The 21,898-nt window shown below is 45.9% G+C and overlaps 1 protein-coding gene and 1 pseudogene across 7 annotated transcripts in view; one reads left to right on the top strand and one right to left on the bottom strand.

The window, feature by feature from the left end:
* The window catches only part of ELOVL5 (ELOVL fatty acid elongase 5), a 69,952-nt gene that overhangs the window by 7,095 nt on the left and 40,959 nt on the right, over nt 1-21,898 (top strand). For 2 of the 6 annotated variants that reach the window (XM_082346284.1, XM_082346282.1), the window contains exon 2: nt 1,453-1,514. The exons of the other annotated variants lie outside the window; for them this stretch is intronic. The gene's annotated coding sequence lies outside the window, so the exon portion shown is untranslated. The remainder of the gene's footprint in view (nt 1-1,452; nt 1,515-21,898) is intronic. 6 annotated transcript variants of the gene reach the window in all.
* Nucleotides 1,521-3,367, bottom strand: LOC309608031 (large ribosomal subunit protein eL22 pseudogene; annotated as a pseudogene). The gene is made up of 2 exons: nt 3,192-3,367; nt 1,521-2,182 (listed from the first exon to the last, which is right to left on the bottom strand). The product of its transcript is annotated as a large ribosomal subunit protein eL22 pseudogene (transcript).

Genomic DNA, 21,898 nt, shown 5'->3' with positions numbered 1-21,898 from the left:
ACATGCCAGGTGCTTTTCTAAGGTGCTCTACATCTGTCAATTCATTTTGGCCTCACCAAATCCCCCCATGAGGTAGGTACCCCAGTTTTACAGATGAGAAACTAAGGCACAGAAAGGTTAAGTGACTTGTTCAAGGCCCCCAAGCTAGCAGGTGACAGAGGCCGGGTTCAAACCCAGACTGGTTGAGGGCATCCAGCGTCGGTTTCCTTGTCTGACCCCAGCGCCGCCACCTGGGTTTGATCTACAAGGTGTATAAGACCTGAGGGGTGTGGGTTGGGAGGGAAGGGCACCCACATCCCCCAGGGAGCCTCCATCTGCGGATTGTCTGGTCTCCCTTGAGTAGAGGTGTACATCCTGTGTGTTTTGAGAACATCTGGGTCATTCTGACACAGGCCTGGTTAAAGGCTGCTTGTTCGGGCTGTTCAGAATAACACCTTCCCCAGCCCTTCAGTTCTCTTGGGATTCTTACTCTTTTAGGACTTCCTCATTTTCTTTCTGGGTGTGGGTCACTAGGTCTGACAACATTATGATGGCTGTTAAGTACCATAATTCCTAAAATACGAGGATCACAAAATTCACAGAACAGTTTATATATTAACATGGAATGTAACCAGGTGATAAAATAACTGTTGGCTTTAGACACTCTGTAGAGGAGATGATAGATTGATTGCTGGGTTGTGTTTGCTTTTAAAAATGCCACATCGTACCAGGCTTTTTTCTTTCGGAAACACATTTTAACTCTGCCTGTTCCTCCCATTCCCACCGCCCCCCCACACACACACCTGAACAACAGTTATAAAATATGGAGGTTTAGATTGAGTTTTTAAAAAGAAATGTGTTTTCGTGTCACACCCTTATTTATGTTACACAGGTTTGAATTAATATCTAAGACATTTTCTCTCGAGGGGGGTGCATAACTTATCTTTGTTAATTATGTTTCTCCACCCTCTTTTAATTTCAACCAAAGCTGTAACGCTGCCTTTGTATATTTTGTATGAAGTAGCTTGGAGAACATGACAATTTATTTTGAATATTCAAGTAATCACGTCAGTTAATCAAGTGATCACATCAGGCTGCAATCAGATTTAGAATTATAAGTAGCTGCCCATAGCACAAAATGTTGCTTAAAAGCCTCTTAAATGTTTGTCTCCCAGCTATTTGCAATTGCATTCTGATTTGTGTGTTAGAAATGGGGTTGAAGTAGAGTTCGGCCTGTTTAAGCTGGGTCTTTAAGGGACCGGTTAGAGGCTTGCAGAGGATCTCATATCTAGATCTGTGCGGCCTTCCATTGTCTGCAAGTCTGTTTCAGCCAAGAAGGCAGTTGTCCTGTGAAACAGGTCGGAACTTCTCCAAATACCCCCTTAAAGACAGTGTTTCAGGACTTCGTGAACCCAGGAGAATGCTGTATGTACTGGGCTTGTTATGACAGATCCTTTTTGTTTTCTTTGCAAGGCGCGGTAGGTTTGGAAGAGGCTCAGCGACCCAGAGGAAGGTGGCTGCGAGTGCAGAGTGAGGTGGGTGCTCTACATTGAGCCCTGGTACAGAGCTCCATGCTTGAGTTCACCGTCTTTCAGGAAATGGGACTGGCATATTTTAAAGTGCTTCCCGAAATTCAAGATGTACGTGAATAGTTGCAAAGGACTGTTGGAAAACCAATCTCAGTGGGTGATTTAACCCATGGATTCAAGTATTCACCCACCCACCCAACCCATTGTCCATCTCAGACATTTTTTTTTTTCCTAAATTTTATTTAAGAATTCATATAAAATACTCCAGATAACTGAGTTTCAGTCCTCATCTTCCTCCTCTTATTCATCTTGATTAATCTAGAACTAACGTTAACTCATAACTTTCTTTGCTGTTAGCAACTACGCATAACCGATCATGTAGATAATTATTCTTCAAATATTTTTTGGTGAGATATTTCAAATACTTTTTGGAAAAAGGCACCTCGGAAGTTACAGTGATTTTGCTTTTGCTTCTTTCGGTTGTTATAACACCTCCTTTGAGGTTCTCAGCTTTTCCATGCACTTTCATTCTTTCCTGAAGGAACTGCTCAAAATTGGCAGCATCCATGATTCCATCTTCTACAGGACGGGTACAGTCAGGAGTAAACTTCTGGACCTGCTTTTTTTTACCCCCCTTCGCCACAAGCTTTTTCCACACTTGCACTTTATTTATTTATTTATTTTTAAATTTATTTATTTATCTTTGGCTGCGTTGGGTCTTCGTTGCTGCACGCGGGCTTTCTCTAGTTGTGGCGAGCGGGGGCCACTCTTTGTTGCGGTGGCTTCTCTTGTTGCGGAGCACAGGCTCTAGGCGCGCGGGCTTCAGTAGTTGTGGCATGTGGGTTCAGTAGTTGTGGTGCACGGGCTTAGTTGCTCTGCGGCATGTGGGACCTCCCGGACCAGAGCTCGAACCCGTGTCCCCTGCACTGGCAGGTGGATTCTTAACCACTGCGCCACCAGGGAAACCCCAACGCTTGCACTTTGAAAAGCCTTTCAGAATCTGAAAAGACCTTTCCAAGAACACATCCTCCCTCCCTTCATGTCTCAAAGAACTTCACCTAAAACTTGTATTAATTGGGTCAATTTTTCAAACATTTAGCTTTCGACAAAAGTCACTCTTTTTTTTTTCTTTCCCTAACGTGTCTTCCTAGTAACAACGAAAAGGGCTGCTTTAAAAATCTAGCCCCAGAAATATACAATCAGCAGGTAAAAGACCTGCCAGCAATGGGCTCTATACCTCCCACCATGGTTTTAAACCAAAAGCGTACAAACGCCTAGAAGCCTTAAAAGCCCACCCAGGCAGAAAGATGCAGGTGAGCCGAAAATGTTAACAAGGGCATCCCAACAAAGGAGGAGGGTAGGAAAACTTTCTCCCAGTGACCTGGGAGGAGAACGATCTGCAGCCAGAGTGACATGAGGGCACCGCACGGCCCAGGCCCAGCCTGGGTGAGAGCGAATGGAACTGGGCCCTCCCCCGACACCCAAAAGGGTCTGTAGAGCTGCACCCTGAAGATCTAACTTCCTCCACAGTGGCTAAAGGGTCCTCTAACCCGGGCCTCCCTCTGAAAACAGGCCGACCAGGTCCAACTTCCATGGACCTTCCCACTGGTCCCCGGGGGTGGCGGGTCCCCACTTTGCCCGCCCTCCGCCCAGGTAACCAGGCCCAGGCCTTGGCTGCCTCACGCCGGCCGGGCTCCAAGGGCCGCTGACCGACCCAGGCTGCAGTCGCTGCCCCCCGCTGGCCGCAGGCAGGGCCCCGAGCGCCAGCCACGGCCTCCGAGAGTCCCGGGTCTCCCCGTCACGTGGGGGCCCCGGCGGCCGCCCCAGCCCGGCCCCGGCAGGATGCTGCAGAGCGCCATGTGCTGCAAGCTGCCAGCCATGCAGGGGCCGGGCGGGCGAGGCCCTCGTGCCTCCCCCAGAGCCGTGCTCCCCCCTCACGCGGAGTCATACTCCCCACCCCAGACTTTTATTTCTAATCCACTGCTTTCTTTTGAGCTCCAGGTTCAGAACTTCTCATCAGCTGATTCACCTGGTTGCCCTCCAAACCTGTCTCCTGTTGGCCAGCATGGCCAGGAGCACCGCCATCACCTGTTTGCCCAGGCCGGCAGGCTGGCGGCACTGCCTGGGTCCTTCTCCTGTCAGCTGCGTCCTTCCCCCGCTCCCTCCAGCCGTCAGTCACCAGGTGTCCATTCGGGCTCTGCTCTGTCCGCTGCCCCCCAGCCTTCACAGCCCGCCAACCCTTCCTGGGTGCCTGGTTTCCCCCTGCTCCTTCCTGCCTCCCTGTGTTCTGCTCCCAGCTGTGCTGCCACAGAGGTCTTCTGACAGGTTAATGGGGTCATGCGCTCCACCCTAAAACCTTCGTTTACTCCCTGTTAGGGCCATCCTTGATCCAGCGTCGTTTCCTGCCTGCGCTCTTCACTCTGCACACACCACAGACTCACATCTCCCCAGATGTGCCTTGTAGGCTGTACTTGGATGCTTCCTCAATTGCTCCCCACCGACAGAAACACAAAAGTAAAGCAAACTAAATAACAGAAAAGTCCTGTTCTTTGTAAGTCAAACTCATACAGCCTAGAACCTTTGATGCTTTTGACTCAGTTAGATGTTCCCACCCCTTCCGGCTTGTGTAACCTTAGTTATACGTAACTAACTAACCTCTGTGTGCCTCAGTCTCCTCATTCGTCAAGTGAGGATGACTAGTGCTTTCCTTCTCTCTCTGCTCAGTGTCTGGCGTGCTCCCTACGTATCCCTGGTACCTGTGTACTGTCTGGCATGTAGTAGGTATCTGGCAATGATTTGCACGAATGTCTCTAAATATGTACCTTTCAAGTATGATCAGTTCTGTAATCTGTGCTTATGGCTGTGTGAAGGTGAGTATGCCTCAATAGCCAGAGAAGCCTGAGATTTCGTAACACTGCACAGGTGAGGGGCCCACCTGGGGAAGCGGGCTCTGGGGCACTGGCTTCCCTGTTTAGGGTTGCTGTTCCCCCAACCAGGCTGAGGGAGTAGAGCAAATTGCTAGACATCCCACCTGCCCAGGAGCAGAGGATGTTCTTTTAATGTCTGTGTTAAAGGACCTTGCTTATTTGCGTATTACCTTGTAGAGCTTTCAGGTGGAATAAGCCAGTGATAGAATACACTGGTGACCCTGTGCCCGAGGAGGGAAGAGAATGAACTCTGGTGTCTAGGCTTCTGAACTATTCCCTGACCAAATAATGGTAGACACTGACACTTTTTTTTTTTTTAATTGGAGTATAGTTGCTTTACACTGCTGTGTCAGTTTCTGCTGTACAGCAAAGTGAATCAGCCATATGTATACATATATTCCCTCTTTTTTGGAGTTCCTTTCCATTTAGGTCACCACAGAGCGAGTAGAGTTCCCTGTGCTATACAAGAGGTCCTCATTAGTTATCTATTTTACACATAGTAGTGCAGACACTCTTTTTTTAACTTTATTTTGGTTGGCCGCAGCAGTGAGCCAAGGTTAAGGTAGCCCGTGTAGCTTGGACTGAGCCTGTCTGCATCAGTAGCCACGTGGTCATCAATTCATTGACCATCTACACTTATTCACCGTTGAGGAGTTCTGTGTGCTGCCCTCTGCTCGGGTGCATGGATCCCACAGAGACACATGACAATACACCTACTGACAAATAGATTATAATCCAGTAGAAGAGGTGAGGTATGTACTTGATGCAACAGATAATTACTGGTGCTGTGGATATGACTGTGTGTGTTGCAGTTAAATTTGAATGCGGGTGACAGAGATTACAAAATAACAATGGTTCCAATAATGGCATCTCAAAACAAGGTATTGTATTTCCCATAAAGGGCTGGAGAAAGAGGTACAGGTATGACCCAACTGTAGGCTCCTAGCTCACTGTGTGTAAGGCTTAGAGGCAGCAGAATGGAGGAAGAGACAGAGGTAGAAAGGACAGAGGATTCATTCGTGCTTTCTCTTAGGGAAGTTACAAGAAACTGCCCCTAGACAATTTTGCTGTGTCTGCTTGGCCAGAACTTTAAACATGCAGCCACATGAAGCTGCAAGACAGACCGGGAAATCTCATCTTGATTCTGGGTGGTTGTGAGCAGCTAAAAGTCCTGCTGCTCTATCCAGAATTTGGGTGACCACCCCCAGTCTGTACCTAGGGTGGTGGATGAGGTTGACGGTGCTGCCCGTGTGGAAGTTGCAGTCTGGAGGATACTGATGGGGAACAGATACTAGTACCACGGTGATGAGAACGGAGAGCGTAGTGTGGGGTGCTATGGGCGCAGACAGGAAGGACCCGTAAATCAGACCAGGAGGGCTGGGGAAGGGTGCCTGGAGAACGAGCAGACATCTGCCTGGTGGAAAGAGGAAGTAGGCATTCAGGCAAAGGCTCTGAGGTGAGGAAGCAGGTAGCACATGAGGAACTGATAGTGAGGAAAATCGAAGGAGGAAGCAGGGGTCTGGGGCCACACTGAGGGGTTTGGACATTTTCCTAAGAGCCTTTAACTGGTTTTGAGGTGAGTAACCTAGAAAGATGCTTTTTGGGGGGCGGGGAGCAACGCAAGACTGGAGGCAGGGACCCTCTATCGGGAGGGAGTGCACTAATCCAGTTGATGTGATGGTGACCTTGATTGGACAGTGACTTTGGGGGTTGAGAGAAATGGATACAAACCCCCCCAGTTCGTAGAACTGGGAATGGATTTAGAATAATTTGGGCTGCTTTTCACTTGACAGATGATGAAAGCAAGGCTGTCAAGTGGCATGCCCGGGCCGCACAGCCGGCTCAGAGCAGCACCGGGTCATCCCTCTGCCTGAACCCTTTGTGTCACTGCTGAATGGCCAACTGGCGCAACAGGGCTTTGTGGGCATTCAGAGAAGGCAGAGGGAGGGCAGGTGGCGTGTGAGCTGGAGCGTGGTGTGCATGTGGCTGTGGAGCAGAAGCCGGTGTGTTGCTTGCTCCCAGCTGTGCAGGTGGAGGACAGCGCTAGGGTGCTTCAGGGAAGTAGTGTGAGATAATCCTGCAGGAGTGTTTCGAAATCATGGAAGGCTTTAATAGAAGATTAAGTGGTTTAGGCTCAATTCGCAGTGGGAGCCAATTAACATTTGGTATCAAAGGACTAACACAAGCTTGACAGCAAAGTCTGTGTTTATCGTTTGCCCCTCCCAGTGCCTTGTATCAGGTGCTTATGGTCAGCAGAATAAGGGCCCCCAGAGATGTCCGTGTCCTAATCCCCAGCACCTGTGAATATATGGGGTTACAGGCAAAGGAGCATTAAGGTTGCAGACGGAATTGAGGTAGCTAATCAGCTGACTGAAGTAGGGAGGGTCCTAGGTTATCCAGGTGGGCTCAGTGTAACCTCCAGGGTCCTTAAGTGTGGAACAGGGAGGCGGGAGAGAACTAGAAGGGTGGGGTGTGAGGAGACTTGGCCCAGTGTTGCTGGCCTTGAGATGGAGGAGGGGACTGTGAATGGAGTGGTACAGGCAGTCCCTAGAAGCTGGAAAAGGCGAGGAAAAGGATTCTCCCGTAGAGCCTCCAAAAAGGAACGCAGCCCTGCCCACACCTTGGTTTTAGTCCGTTGAGACCCGTTTTGGACTTCTGACCCCTAAGATGCATTTGTGTTGTTTCAAGCCACTAAGTTTGTGGTCCTTGGTTACCTGATAGAGCGGTCAGTTCTTGTTTGCTGAGTGAATGAGTTGTGCTTGAAGAGATCAATGTGACAGATTCATGCATTAGATGGACTGGATGAGGGGAGGTTCTGGAGGCCAGGGAGTTCATAGAAGATGGTTCTGGCAAAGGGGCGATGAGGATGAGGCAGGCCGCGGCGGGGGAGTGGGTGACTGGAATCTCAGGGCCTGTTGACAGGCCTGAAGCCCTGGTTGGCCTGGGATCCACTCTGGGGGGAAGTGTGCTTTCAGGGCTGGGTTCCTGGGAAGGTGATTGGGCAGGAAATCACCTGGAGGGAGTCAGGAGGAAGGGTGGCTTAGCTTGTTGGGTTTAAGGTTCAGAAGCACCACATGTATGTAGGTGGCGAGAGCAGATGGAAACTGGCCCTTGAGCGTGGAGTTGGGGATACAGGATTGGGTGTCACTGGTCATGATTTATGTGTACCCTTTCTTTAAATTTTTCTGGTGAAGAGACTCAGCAGCCCTTTTGAAGAATCCAGTATGTCACATTCCTTAAAATTAAGAAGTTTTTTGCCTAAATATTTTTGCGGCCATTTGAATTCTGTGAATCTTTCTTCCCCCCATTTATTTATTTATTTTTTTATTTATGACTGCATTGGGTCTTTGTTGCTGTGTGCGGGCTTTCCCTAGTTGCTGTGAGCGGGAGATACTCTCCATTGTGGGTTTCTCGTTGCGGTGGCTTCTCTTGTTGCGGAGCACGGGCTCCAGAGCGCAGGCTCAGTAGTTTTGGTGCACGGGCTTAGTTACTCTGCAGCATGTGGTATCTTCCCGGACCAGGGCTCTAACCCGTGTCCCCTGCATTGGCAGGAGGATTCTTAACCACTGCACCACCAGGGAAGTCCTATTCTGTGAAGCTTTAGAAATTTTTTTAGTAAATAAAAATGAGTTAATACTAAATAATTGTTTTAAAAAACTGAAAATAACATCATCCATGACCCCTTCCTTGCATATTTCACCCCGTGCTGCAGGTCGTCTTCCCAGAAGCCTCTCTGGCTCCGGTTGGTCTATCACCCAGCTGGTCACTCAGGGTCACACGCTTACCTACCCACCCCCAACCTGCCCCCGGGTCCTGACCCTATCAGATCTCACCCACTGAGCTGGGGAGGATAGAGCCCTAAACAAAACTTGGCTTGTGTTGGAAAAAGGGAAATGGATGGTACTTGCTAGAACATTTCCACATCTGTTTTTTAAAAATATCAATTTGCCACTGAACTATATATGGATACTTATTTTAGACTTGGTTACGCAAAGTCCTGAAAGTTCTTGGTTTCTGAATTCCTTTGTTCTTCATAATGAACTTGGTTGTAATGATTGAAGTTATAACCGATTTCCTGAGAAATGGGAGAGAGACCATTTCCGAGGAGCTGTGTAGAGTGTATTGACATTAGAGGTGTTTTCCTGTGGCACCACGTTGCCTTCCTACCTGTCTATTGCTGCCGTCTTAGCACTCTGATCGCTGTCCTTCTACTTGGTGGCAGTGTACCAAGTAATATAAGTCTAGAAGTTTTCAGTGAAGGTTGTACTGAATATAAGTAAAAAAAAAAATAAAGCCTGTGAAGATGAGTTATGACTGATAATGTCCATAAACCACACATGAAAATCAGTTTAATTTCAATGAGTTACTTACATTTCATTCTCCAGAAAAAATAAGATTAACACGAGATCTCATTCGTTCTAAGTTAACCAACTCAACTTTCTGTTCTCCCTTCCCTTTGCTCTTTGATTTGATTAAATAAGATTTGTGGATGCTACCTGGTGAGTTGTCTTTCACGTCAGTTGGTATCCCTGTAAGACAAAGGCCCCACAGTATCCGAGAACCAAGTGCAGCAGGGTTAAGCCGTGTTGAGCAGGAGGTGGGGGAGGAGGTGTTGGTCCAGACCCCGGTGCCCATTATTGACATTTCAACTGTGCTGTCCCCAGGAAACAGTCATGATTTTTTTCTTTCTTGAAATCAAGTTGTTTCCCCTGATGAGGCAGTCTGCTTGGCGTACAGGCATTTCTCTGTAATGTTTTCCAAACTAAGAAAGCAAACAGAGAAAACATTTTGTAGAGAGAAACCTGCAGATAGCTGCACTGTGGCCGTGACCTAAGGTGAACACCCTGAGCTCTTGTTTGAAAGCACTGGGTTTCTTCACAACCGATGGGAGGACATAATGCACCTTTATAGCAAGTGAGTGTTAAGCTTCACACAGGATTTGTTCTCCCATTGACACTGCTCTCTGTCAGAGGAATAAATGATGGGGGGTCATGCTTGGAGCTCTGAAATGTCACTCTCAGATTCTTATTTTGGAGAAGGGAGTGTCCTGTAATTTTCTCCCTCTTATTCGTATTCGTTCTGTCTGTCTCTGCTGACCTGCTTTTCTTCCTCCAGTGGGGACTCTGCTTTCCTGTTGGTAATTATATTCCTGTGTGATGTCAGGGACATACCTGCCACTGACACCCCATTTAGAGGGAGAAGGAGGTGAGCCCCTGAGCGGGAAGATGTGCTCCCCTGAGCAGGCTGCACTTTTAAGTTTGGGGAAACCTCCTGCCTGACACTCTCTTGGACTCAGTAGCAACATGAGTCAGAGAACGGAGGACCCAGTGACAATTGAACAACTGAGGCGATAGGCAAATGGAAAGTGTGGTGTTTTAAAAGATCTTTTGTAGTGGCCGGAAAATGAATTTTTGACTGATTCTGAGCTCTCTCTCTCTCTCTCACATGTATGTGTGTGTGTATGTATATATATATGTACATAAGCACTTCAGCATCTGTGTACTGGCTGGTGAGTTAATAACATTCTAGCTGCAGTACTACCTAATGTGACTTAGCCACAGGATACTTAGGTCTTATTACTTATGACTTAAAATTTTAGGTTTTGGTGAATAAGAGTTTCCACGAGGAGTATCTTCATTTGAAAGGGAAGTTAGTATCATGCTAAAGAAACGTTCAGAGTTTTTAGCCCACATACTAATGTGAAAATCAGCTCATCCTGCTGTATATAATTTGAGTTACTGGGAAACCGGTAAGAATGTAATTATTTCACAGAGTGCTTTAAATTAAAATATATTTATTGTACGTTTTATTCATTATTGCTAGCTGGCTCTTTTTTTAAAGATTGATTGATTGATTGATTGCTATGTTGGGTCTTCGTTTCTGTGCTAGGGCTTTCTCTAGTTGCGGCAAGCGGGGGCCACTCTTCATCGTGGTGCGCGGGCCTCTCACCATCGTGGCCTCTCCTGTTGCGGAGCACAGGCTCCAGACGCGCAGGCTCAGCAGTTGTGGCACACGGGCCTAGTTGCTCCACGGCATGTGGGATCTTCCCAGACCAGGGCTCGAACCCACGTCCCCTGCATTAGCAGGCAGATTCTCAACCACTGCGCCACCAGGGAAGCCCTAGCTGGCTCTTTTTGAGGTATATTTGGGAATTTTGCCTTTAAGTTGAGAAGCTAAATTTATGTCTTTTAAGAGATAAAACCTTACAGAGGGGAAAAAATTCTGTATGCAATTTTTTTTTTTCACGGTTAAAGATTTGATGAAAGTTCATAATAGTACAATTGACAAGGAAATTTAGTTATTTCTGAGATATACATTTTAAAGTAATAACTAGAATTATGACTTATAACATTATACCAGAACATATAAGATTTTTAGAAATTTCACGTAATGTCTGAAACATTTATATTAACATATTTCCATACAGATAACCCAATGAAAGTTTAGTATTAGTTGTTTTGTTTGTTTGTTTTTTTATACTGCAGGTTCTTATAATCATCAATTTTATACACATCAGTGTATACATGTCAATCCCAATCGCCCAATTCAGCACAACACCATCCCCACCCCACCGCAGTTTTCCCCCCTTAGTATCCATATGTCTGTTCTCTACATCTGTGTCTCAACTTCTGCCCTGCAAACCGGCTCATCTGTACCATTTTTCTAGGTTCCACATACATGCGTTAATATACGATATTTGTTTTTCTCTTTCTGACTTACTTCACTCTGTATGACAGTCTCTAGATCCATCCACGTCTCAACAAATGACTCAATTTCGTTCCTTTTTATGGCTGAGTAATATTCCATTGTATATATGTACCACAACTTCTTTATCCATTCGTCTGTCGATGGGCATTTAGGTTGCTTCCATGTCCTGGCTATTGTAAATAGTGCTGCAATGAACATTGGGGTGCATGTGTCTTTTTGAATTATGGTTTTCTCTGGGTATACGCCCAGTAGTGGGATTGTATGCAATTTTTAATACAGCAACTCTCAGACTTTTTGGTCTTAGGACCTGCACTTGTAAAAATTACTGAGAACCTCAGAGCTTTTGTTTATGTGGGTTATATCTATTGGTATTTATTCATTAGAAATTGATTTTAAATTATTTTTAAATAATTTTAAATAGTAATACATTTAAAAATGATAATTAGCCCATTACATGATAACATTATCTATATTTTTATGAAAAATATTTTTTTCCAAACAAAAAGAAATTAGTTAAACCAGACAACATTTGACTGTGTTTGCCCATCACTTTGGTATCTGGCTTAATGAAAGACAGCTGGCTCCTCTTCTCTGCTTCTGCATTCAATCTTTTGAGATATCACACATCATGTAGCCTCTGGGTCACTTAACAGTGAAGAGAGAGATGAGATTGAAAAAGTAATCTCTTAGTAACATTACAAAAATAGTTTTGATCTTATACAACCCCTGAAAAGGACCCAAGGACCCTCAGGTGTCTGGCCTGCACTTTGAGAACCCCTGTTCTAACTATAGCCTATTGTATTTTAAAATAAGGACCAACCTTCTGCTTGGCTATGAAAACATCCTTCACGGGGGTGCGAGGGGGTGTCTTATTTCATCAGCTATTGCCTCCTGAGTCCTTCTGCCTGAGTAAATTTCTTGATTTATGTCACAGGAGGATCTCTGAATGTCACCTTTGTACGTGAACTTCATCAGGTGGACTGGTTTTGGTCATTTTATCAAATAAATGTATCTGTAGGTCTGTAGGTACTATACTTCGGTAGGATAATATTTAAAAGTAAATTTATGTCCTCTGAATATGCTGGTTGCTTGCATAGATGCTGTACTGGAGAACTATAGTGTTCAGGGGTTTTTTGTTGGTTTTTTTTTAAATTAATTTATTTTATTTTATTTATTTTGGGCTGTGTTGAGTCTTTGTTGCTGCACATGGGCTTTCTCTAGTTGCGGCGAGCGGGGGCTACCCTTCGTTGCAGTGTGCGGGCTTCTCACTGCAGTGGCTTCTCCTGTTGCGGAGCACAGGCTCTAGGCGCGCGGGCTTCAGTAGTTGTGGCTCGCGGGCTTAGTTGCTCTGCGGCATGTGGGATCTTCCCGGACCAGGGCTCGAACCCTCGTCCCCTGCATTGGCAGGTGGATTCTTAACCACTGTGCCACCAGGGAAGCCCTAGTGGTCAGTTTTTAAAATAAAAATCCAGAGCAGAAAGGAGTTAATCAAGAGTAAGGTCTCAGTGTGGCATAAATACCTTTTTTAAAATTTTTATTTATTTATTTATTTATTTATTTACTTATGTATGTATGAATGCATGCATGCCACGTGGCGCGTCATGTGGGGATCTTAGTTCCCGGACCAGGGATCAAACCTGCGCCCCCCTGCAGTAGAACACGGAGTCTTAAGCACTGGACCACCAGGGAAATCCCGTAAATACCTTTTTAGATGTTCAAGATGTTCATTTCTTTTTTTTCCCCCCGCCCATTCTCTTTGCCATCTATACATTATTGTATTTGGGCCTTCAGATTGGCTGTCTTTTGGAATAGTTTTTAAAATAGCTAATTTCCTTTTTGTTCATGCCTGTTTGATAGATACTACTTAACTTCCTTTTTTTTAGTTACTGCTGATTTTGGACAGTGCTTTTGCTTTAATAAAAATTTGCTGCATCGCGTCCCCACATCTCCACCTTGTTCTCTTTAACCATTTAACCTTTATATTCTTGTGTTACAAAAAGGTTCTTCTGGCATTTTTCATATGTCTGATCATGTAGAGTTCTGCTCTGGGGACTCATCAACCCGGCATCTGCCTCCCCTTTCCTTTACTCTAGGGACTTCTTTCAGGATTCTTATAACCTCAGGTTCTGTGATGTCTGAATGAGGTGCCAGTGCACATTGAGCTGCTCGCTTCCAGATGCTGAGGTGTTTCTCTGGGATATATTTTGCGCTGTCCAGTATAGTTGTCACCAGTCACAGAGCACTTGCAGTGTGGCTAATGCAAGTGAGGAACTGAGTTTTTTCATTTACTTTTAATTAATTTACATTTAAATAGCCATGTGTGGCTCAGGTCTCTCTAGACTGTGCAACTCCCAGGGTGTCTGACAGCTTCCTTTTACTGACTCATGCCCTGCTCAGTCTTGACCTCAGTGTCTCTTGCAGGTTCGTCCATTCATTTTTATAAGTTTTGTGTATATTTTATCTGTCAATTTTAGAAGTAGCACATAGGTTTCAGCATCTGTAGACTGCCTTACTGCCGGAAACAGAACTAGAGGGAATACTGGAGCTAAAAAAGTGAAGGCTGTTTGATGTTGGCTGCTTTTTATGAGATCTTGAGGTGGTTCTAGGTGAGATTCAAGGGTAAATAGGGTTAAGGGGAAAGATTTTAAGTTGGGGAGACTTGAACAGATTTGTCAGCTGATAAAAGGATCCTACAGAGAGAGGAAATTGAAGGTAAAGGGGGAAGTGGAGTTGAATAGTCAATTCTTGAAGGAGGCAGGAAAGTAGGAGATGCTAAGCCTCCCTTTATGAATTGGGAGGGGAAAGAGTAGGTTGTTTTTTGGGGTTTTTTTTTAAGTATTTGAATTTTTTTTTTTTCAAGCAAAAGTCTGCGAAATCAACCTTTTTTTTTTTTTTTTTTTGTGGCCGTGCAGCATGCGGGATCTTAGTTCCCCGACCAGGGATCAAACCCGTGCCCGCTGCAGTAGAAGCGTGGACCCTTAGGGAAGTCCCTGAAATTAACCATTTTGAAGTGGACAGTTCAGTGGCATGTAGTTCACCCACACTGTGGTGCTCCAGCCACCTGTGTCTAATCTTGAAACATTTTCATCCCCCACAGGAGACCCTCTGCCCATCAGCCATTCTCTGCCCGCCCTTTCCCTGCAGCCTCTGGGCAACACTAATCTTTCTATCTTTATGGATTTGTTAATTCTGCATATTTCATATAAACAGAATCATACACTGTCGCCTTTTGTGTCTGGCTTCTTGGCATAATGTTTGGAGTTTCATCCACTTGTAGCATGTAACAAGTGCCTTGACATTTGAAGGCGAGGGAGTTTCAGGGAATTCATATTGACAGCCTGAATCTCAGCAAAACGAGTCAGTTCGGCCAGTTGGATTTATCGAGGATTAAGGCTCCACAGGGGCAGATGTGGTGTCAAGAGTATTTGTGGGGTGACCGACTGAGGTCCAGGCTGAGGGGAAACACACCCCAGGAGCCAGCGCTGGGGGCGGATGGGCATCGAAGTTCTAGATCAGGTGATGGTAATCACCACAGCGAATTGGCTGCCAGTGGGGGCAGGCGGGGGAGGACCCTCTTTTAAGAGGGGGAGGAGTGTCCTTTTTCCGAGTGGGGTAAATTTGGGGCCCTGAGTTAGAGCCTATCTGCAGCGGAGGGAGCCTCTTCTGCGCGCAGATCAGGGGCACCGTGCCGCCTGCTGCGTGAACCGACCGACCGCGCATCCGAGGCAGGTGAGGTGGAAGCCGTGTCCTCCTGCCCCGCTGGGTGGTGAGGCAGCCCTGCTGCTCTGGGGACTCCCTCAGAAGCGGGGGGCAGCGTGGGGTGGGGAGTGGGAAGCAGCCCCAGCCTTTCTTGCTGCTTCCTTTGATGAAGGTCATAAAGGGAGTCAGCCCGCCTGGTTGGTGCCGGGAGCAGTGATGGAGGCAGCGGCGTTGCTGGTGAGGCTGCCTGGGGCCCCAGCTGTTTTCACCGACTGCCCATGGAATGAAGGTCAGAGGACTTTCAAGGTCTTCCCTATCTCATCCCCAGCCTGCTCTCCAGCCTCTTGACCCTGCAGCACTCATCCCCCAGATATGCAGTGGGCACCCCCGTGTGCCCAGCACCGAGCTGATGGTCCCTGTGAAGCAGATACACACAGCCCTTGTCCTCGAGCACTTAGGTCCTCAGTGTTCGTTCATATCTGGGCTGTGATTTAGAGTGTAAACAGAGGGACCTCACCAAACCTGGGGCTTTGGGGAAGAGGAGTCAGGGAATGTTTGTCTGAGTGAAGGACCTTTATGCAGAGGTGAGGTCAGAGGGACCTTTATGCAGGAGGCTGAGGGAGCTTTCCCTGAATAGGACGTGCCTGCAGAAAGGAGAAGGTGGAGGGAGGTGGGTGTGGTCGGGGCAGTGGGCACGAGGGGAGGGCAGTCTTCGGCTGGAAGCAGCTGTGAGCCAGTGATGGAGGGGCTGTAAGCAAATGAGGGATTGTAGGTCGTATCCAAAGAACAAGGGACACCGTTGTTGAAAGGCTTCGGGCAGGAGTGGGCCTGTAACTTTTGGTGGCCCTGGTGCAGTGTGTGGAGGTGGATGGGAGGGGACAGGGCTGGGTGCCCGGGGCTCGCCAGCTGGGAGTCCACGTGGAAGAACACGGCCTGGGGTGGCGGTGCGGATGGGAGAGGTGGAGGTATGTAAGGTACAGGGGAGAGCATCAGCATGCTTAGAGATGATGTTGTTGCCCAGGTGCGCTGCCCCCTGCCTGCCGTATCCTTCCACGCCTCCACGCCTCCTTGCCTCCTTTCATGGTGTGCTTCGGCTTGAAACACCCATCAGCATTCTGCCTCCTAGGCCTTCCGCCTTGTAAAAACCCTTAATAACCTGGCCCCATGCCACTTGTGTGAAGTCTGCCCTGATCCACTGCCCGGAATCAATTCATTTAACATTTATGGAGCATTCACATGTTTTAATGTGTTTTGAATCATTGCCGACACTTTTCTGGTGAAGGCGGAATCATATCATGTGCCAGTCAATCATGTGACCGCTCCATTCTTCCCGAAGTGTGGCGGCCCCCTTCCCCCTCTGCTCCTTGGATGATGTCCTTCATTTGGAATACCCTTCCCAAATCCCTTGGCCTACCCATACCTACTGCTCTTTTAAGGGTTGGTCCAAGCCCCGCTCCCCTGGGGAGTCTCTCCCTCCTCCCCACAGTGCTCCCCGCTTTGGTGCTTCTTCTCTTCTACTGGGTGCTCTTGTGGTATTAACTTTCTGTGTGTATGTGCTTCCAGATAAGTTAGGCAGTTGTGGACTGTTTCCCGCCCACTCTATCAAGAAGAGTGCTTGTACATAGTTGGCACACATACGTATCCATAGCGGGCTCATAACCACCCTAAATTCCTGTAAGTGATAGATAAGATATGGGTACTGAAATAGATAAGATGTGACACTTGGCTGTAAGTATCATATGCTGGTTTATGACACAGTAATGGGTATCTTAACCTAGAGTTTGTTTTGGATTGAAGAGTAATACCCACATGATTCTCCTCTGCTGTAGCTTTCCATACATTGTTTTGTTCTTGGACAGGACATCCAACCCCGAGGAGGTTGGTTGGTGGTAAATGGAGTGTGAAGCAAATGGCATTTTGGAGGATGAGCTTGAGCACTGACCTTCCTGATGGAACTTAACCCCAGGATGGGATCCTCACCTTGGAACTGGGCCTAGGGGTGGGGCAGAGTCAGGAGACCCAGCGACCTTTGGCACAGTGCCTTTCTACCTTTTTCACTCTGTGTGGGAATGGGGTTATCAGCGTCCAAAAAAAGTCCTTGGCCTCAGGTTAATCTGTACTCCCAGCTGTTGGGTGGGGGGAGGTGCTTATTTATGCAATATACCCACAGGCCCTCTCTGGTGTTTGTACTCTCTGAAAGTTCTATGTCAAACCTCAAGCTAAGGCTTCTCCTTCTTGATACTCTTTGGAGATGGAGGCATTCTGATTTTATGATAGCCCATTCCTCAGCTTTCGGTCTTGGTTTAAGACTAGATCGTTATCCCAAACTCATTGCCATGGGTCTCTTTATTTTTTAAATCTTTTAACTGTATATCCAGGTTCTAAAAAAAAATTGTGTATTTTTAATTACATCAGTTGATGTAATATCTAGAGATAGAGATAGATCCATACTGATTTAATTATATGCTGCATATCCATATTTTAAAGGGATTTGGGAACTCATTTCATTACTCATCTTGGCCAGTGCTGCACGTGGTGGACACATTTCTCGTTCCGTATCATGTTATCCTCCAGGGCACTTAAACCAGAAGTTTCCACTTGAGATTTTTTTCAGCTTATAGCCTCACTGAAATTACATTATCACCATTATTTGCTTTTCTGTCATTTCTAAGCAGGCTTGCTACCTGAGATTTAATATGACCTCATGGATGCTGTGAGCAGGCCACCAACCTTCTTTCTGACTCATTTGAATGGGGAAGAAAAACCAAATCAAGTGTATGTCCCATAAACATTGTAACCAGTAGTAACCATGGGTCCAGTGACATTCTGATTTTGTACACCATTGTCTTGGTGTTAGGATGCCTTGGGCATAAATCGTTCCTTACAAAACCTTAGATTGTTACTTAGAACCCAGTAGTGTGTTACAGATATCTGTAGGTGGCCAGTTGGATGTACTTTAGTTTTTCCTAGCAGAGTTAAACTTAGTCAGATTTTAGCATGAGAGGCAGCTAAGAGCTTTGTTTGAATCCCCTGAACCAAGTACAGGCTCTGTCATCGTGTGCAGTACCTTCTAGTATGCGAGCCTCCATTTCCTTCTCTGTAAAGTAGGGAAAAGACCCTTTACAAGGTTACTGAGAAGATTGAATCCAGTGGTGCACGTGAGGGTGCCTGGAGTGACGCTTAGCACACACTGAGCGTTCAGTGTTAGTTACTATTCAGATAATCATCATTGTGTTCTCTATTTTTAATGATCTTACCACCCTGAAGCCAGGGATTCTCTAAAGGAAGAATATTATGATTTCATAACGAAGTCTTCTTAACTCATTCATGAGGCGTTACAGTCTGTAATGATCTGAGATTTGTTTGATGCTGGGATAAATTGGGCCAGAGTTAATGCCATTTCATCCTATTAGACCTTGTATAGCTTATCTCATTGCCTGCCTGACATTTTGCTGATCAGAATTTCCTTTCCCCCGATGGTGGACCACTTGTCGTTATGAGGATTTTTATGATCCAAATAGCAGTTGGTTTATTCTAAATTGAAGCTTTGGGTTCAACCTTTTTTGTTCTGGATGCAGGTGACTGAGCTGAAAAGTGCAGGCGAGAGGACACCTTGGGGTTTCTCATTTGTATCCTGTGAAATGCATATGAACTTTCTCTGTGAACAAGTCAAAATATTTTTCTAACTGCTCACTCAGTGCCTCCACATGGGATTGGAAAAATCAGGCTGTTTTATGATGCTTTATTGATAGTAATACTAATGACATAAACTGGATTTGGCTGACTTGGCTACTGAGGGGCAAACAATGCCCTGTCTTCTGCAAAATGTTACGTACACAGTTAAAAACCACCTGGAAGCATCATCTTAATTCAAGTTCTTAAATACAGAAAACATTTGGCTTTTTAAAAGCTAGTTTTATGAGCCTCTGTTACTAGAAGCGGATTTACTGTTGCTTTGCGGGACTCCTTTGTGGTTGGGTTTGTAGAGTCCACTTTTTAAAAACAGTCCATGTCCCTAGACAAAATAGATACTTAACAAATGCTTGGACTGTGCTTTTTAAATGCATGCTGTCCTCAAGGATCACTATTGTGTATGTAAGACGAATGCTTCTCTTAGAGGTTTAAAAATTGGTAACTAGACTGAGTTCCTGGGTTTGAGGGGGGATCTTTGTGGAATGCAGACAATTCCATTTACTAATAACCTGAGAGAAAGAAAAACTCTTAACATAAGTGACCAATTAAATTCCAGCTTATATTCACAAATCAATTCTTTTTTTTAAAATTATTTATTTATTATTTATTTATTATTTTTATTTTTGGCTGTGTTGGGTCTTCGTTTCTGTGCGAGGGCTTTCTCTAGTTGTGGCAAGCGGGGGCCGCTCTTCATCGCGGCGCGCGGGCCTCTCACTATCGCGGCCTCTCTTGTTGCGGAGCACAGGCTCCAGACGCTCAGGCTCAGTAGTTGTGGCTCACGGGCCCAGTTGCTCCGCGGCATGTGGGATCCTCCCAGACCAGGGCTCGAACCCGTGTCCCCTGCATTGGCAGGCAGACTCCCAACCACTGCGCCACCAGGGAAGCCCCCACAAATCAATTCTTAAGTAGAAGATACACAGAATTTATTATTCATTTTTCTTTTATGACCATTAGCCAGAAATGACTCTTTATACATATATTCAATGTTTATTCAGCTGTTGGGCTTTCTGTATGATTTATATTTCTAATATACACATAGAGCATTTTGTATTAGACTAAAAAATAAAATCTCTTTTTCCTTCATGACATTACCCAATCCTGGCCAGGGTGCAGTTTATATAGGCTGTTCACATAGTCCCTGCTGGTAGGAATGTTAGTAGGTGAAAATGTTTTGGAAAGAAATTTTGCAATATATGTTATATGAAGGCCCTTAGACATGATTGGCCAATTTCTGGGAATCTCATTCAAGGAAGTAATTTAATATACAGCTAAAGTTTTACGTGCAGAGATGGCCATCACAATATTATTTAAGAGTAGTAAAAACTTGGACGTCCCTGGTGGTGCAGTGGTTAACAATCCGCCTGCCAGTGCAGGGGACACGGGTTCAAGCCCTGGTTCTGGAAGATCCCACGTGCCGCGGAGCAACTAAGCCCGTGTGCCACAACTACTGAACCTGCACTCTAGAACCTGCAAGCCACAACTACTGAGCCCACGTGCTGCAACTACTGAAGCCCACATGCCTAGAGCCCATCCTCCGCAACAAGAGAAGCCACCACAGTGAGAAGCCCACACACCGCAACAGAGTAGCCCCCGCTTGCCGCAACTAGAGAAAGCCCGCGCACAGCAACAAAGCCCCAGTGTGGCCAAAAAATAAATAAATTTATTAAAAAGAATAGTAAAAACTTGGAAACAGACTAAATGACTAATAATGGGGGAATAATTAAAGCATTTGTATAAATATTGCTCCAAAACTCAGATTAGGTTCATGAAGATAGTAATTGCTGCAGTGTTGAAATGCAAGATTATACAAGTATATGCTTTTTTAAAGCATACAGAATAGTGGAATATATTTATATTTTATTTATATATTTATTATATAATACTAGGATAGCTCTGTGCTAAATGCTGTACACGAACCATTTCATCTGAGTACATAGGTATTATTTTTACTCCCATTTGAAGGGAATATTTCAGGTGAGGCAACTGAGGCTTTCAGAGGTTAACTTGCCCAGGATCACTCTGCTTGTAAATGGCAGAAGGAGGGACATGGATTCTACCACACTCTCAGAGGCTTTTTGTTTTTACCTTAAAATGAAACCAAAAAAAAAAAAAAACCTCTTCTATTTTTTCAAGTTCCTGCAATAAACATCCCTTTTTTATTTTTAGTGTAACATAGGAACTAGAGTGCAGTGGTTAAAAGAGCAGGCTGTGGAGTCACTCTGCCTGCTATTGGCATGACCTTGGATAAAGGACTTAGCTGCTCTCTGCCTCAGTGTGCTCACCTGTGAAAAGGGGATGTGGGAAAGGGCTGGTGTGAGGGGTCAAGTGAGATCATCCTTGTAAATTTATAGCAGAAAGACTGGCACGTAGTAAGGACTGAGTGTCAGTTGCTCTTGCTGTCATCATGATGCTCTTCAAAGAAAAGGACTTGAAAATAAGAAAAATCATTTGAAATGGTGGCCTGCGCTGTCCTAAGTGGTTTTCAGATTCTCGCAGAGAGATGTTGTGATGGGAGAGTGACTTTGGAAAGCTTTTTTGTGGCAGTCATTAGCAGACCATTTAGTGAAGGGAAATAGCAATTTGCTAAATAATTCAACCCCCTGAAGTGTGTAATTCATGTTGGAGTGTAGCTGGCTTAGTGTTTTCTTAGGACAAGAAGAGCATAAATCCCTAAACAAATGCGTGGCTTAGGTCCTAGCTTAAGCTTGAACTTCTTATACTTAACATTACTCACTCAGTGCACAGTTCATCTTGCAGATTTTTCCCTATAAGAGAACACATCACTACAGTGAATGTTCACTGATTTGCACTCCAGTAATTCACAACACATGGCCTGCCTGTTGACTCAGCAGGCACGATGCGTCTGTCATGAACAGAATCGGTGGCCGGGCGGTACATTTCTAGATGGTCAGAACCTTCCCTATTCCCTTCTTCCCTCCTACTTGTCCCTGTGCTCCCTGACTCATAGGATAGCACTGCGTGCAGGGTGAAGAGTCAGAACCAGAATTGGGGCTTCCTCCTCTCCCTCCCCTCGCCTTCCCGCCATCCCTCCTGTGGCCCCTGGTTCCCTGCCCTGCCGTGGCCTCATGGTGTCCTCCATCTCCTGTGTGGACTATTGTGGCCAATAGTCAAGTCTTCTGACTTGACCTTGATATCACTCTCTTTCCAGCCTCCCGCCCACCCTCACTCTCACCCCCCGCCCCCAGTTTAAAATCAACCAGTAGAGCCCTTAGCTGCTTCTCCAACATGGGTTTTCACTTTTCTCTCCCCTCCCCTTTGTCCCATCTCCCACTGGCAAGTCTTACACGTGACTGTGACCCACCGGTCCCTGCGTAGAATCAGTACGTGCTTTGTCAAGGCATC

This window comes from Balaenoptera borealis, assembly GCF_965194805.1.
Source record: "Balaenoptera borealis genome assembly, chromosome: 12".
NCBI lineage: Eukaryota > Metazoa > Chordata > Mammalia > Artiodactyla > Balaenopteridae > Balaenoptera > Balaenoptera borealis.
This window is presented reverse-complemented; position numbering and strand designations above follow the sequence as displayed.